Genomic DNA, 1,822 nt, shown 5'->3' on the forward strand with positions numbered 1-1,822 from the left:
TCCTGCCCTCAGTTCCAGGTTTGGAAAAATGCCTACAGCTTTTCTCAGTGTCTTCCCCTCATAGCATCTCCAAGCCTCTCCTCAAGACAGCGCCAGGGCTAGGGAGAAACAAAGTTATCTCCCTTGGCCTGAATTGCTTGGATCCCCAGTGGAAAGGTGAGTCACAGAGGGAGACTCTCTGCCTCTCTTGCATACTGGGGTTTCACTCTTGCATACATGTCATCACAGGAACTATTTCCCCACCCCATCTCCTCCCTGAGATCTGGTATATCCTTTGCAATTCTAGTGGATTCCCATTTTCCTTCTTGAAATGAAAAAGGAAATGAAGCTCAAAGAGTTGATCTTTGTATACTATCGTACTATTTCTGAGTGGATTAGGCATGCTGAAAGCCTCTAATTCACCATCTTGGAAAAAATAATTTTTTAAAAAATAGCAAAATTCAATAGTAAAATTTGTAGGATAAACAAATTGAAATATCTAGTGTACCATGTAAGGACTATAGTTAATAATGTATTGTATTTAGAATTTTGCTAAATGAGCAGACCAAATGGGTCTTCCTGATGCCACATGGAAGGGGAATGGGTAACTGTGGGATGACAGATATGTCCATTTGCTCCACTATAGTAACCACTTTAGAATATATATTTATCTTATAACGTCATGTTGTATACCTTAAATATACACAATTAAAATTTATTTTTTTAAAAGAAAACCAGAACAGTTCTCCAGATTTACCCCATGAAGTCATTATCTTTCTCTACCACCAACCAACAGCATTGCCTCGAAACTGTGTGCTCTATAATTTTTGGCAGCCAATGCATGAGTACTGAGATTATTATTATATAATAAAATGATATGTCCAACTTTTTAAAAACAGGTAGTTTAAATAAAAGGACAAAAATTATTATATCTTGTAAGCATTTACCTTAAGAAAACTAGAGTGACATTTCAGTACAAGAAATAATACTAAAGGTAAAGAGAAATGTCTTATGATGATAACAGAGTATTTCAACAAGAATGCTTCATAAATGTGCATGTATCTAATTACACAGCTTCAGATATACATGAAGCAAAAAGTGATAAAAGAGAAATAAGCCCACAGCAGTACTTGGGAATTTCAACTCTCTTCTCTCAGTAATTGGTAAAACAGAAAACTCAGTAAGAATATAGAAGAATGGAGCAGCAGTATCAACCAACTTGATCTAGACACTTACAAAAGAACATTTATAGAATGCTCCATGGAACAACAGCAGTATATACGTTATTTTCAGATGCACAAGGAACACTCATCAAGACAACATATGCAGGACTATAAACAAATTTAAAGCACTAAAATAATATAGAGTATGTCCTCTGACTACAACAGAATCAATTAGAAATTAATAATAAATATTGAAAAAATCCACAAATATTTGGAGATTAAGTGTCTCTAAATAATTTATATATTATAGATCATACCACAAATAATATGATGATATATTTTTACCTGAATAATAATTAAAATACAATACATCATAATTTGTAGGATACAGCTAAAGCAGTGATTATGGGGAAATTTAGAGCTTTAAATGCTTACATTAGAAAAGAATAAAAGTCCAAAATTAATTATGCAAAATTTCATGTTAAACAGCTACAAAAAACAGAAGAACAAATTGAACCCAAAGTAAGTAAGTAGAAGGTAAGAAATAAAAATATGAATAAAATCAAGGAAATTTGAAACCAATAATTAATAGGAAAAAAAATCAATAAAACCAAAAGCAGATTCTTTAACAAAATTGTTAAGTTTCTAATTAGACTAATCAAAAAAAGGATATGAATTAC

The sequence above is a fragment of the Aotus nancymaae genome, unplaced genomic scaffold (genome assembly GCF_030222135.1).
Source record: "Aotus nancymaae isolate 86718 unplaced genomic scaffold, 86718_ANA_hifiasm-v0.15.2.pri h1tg000006l, whole genome shotgun sequence".
In the NCBI taxonomy this organism is placed as follows: domain Eukaryota; kingdom Metazoa; phylum Chordata; class Mammalia; order Primates; family Aotidae; genus Aotus; species Aotus nancymaae.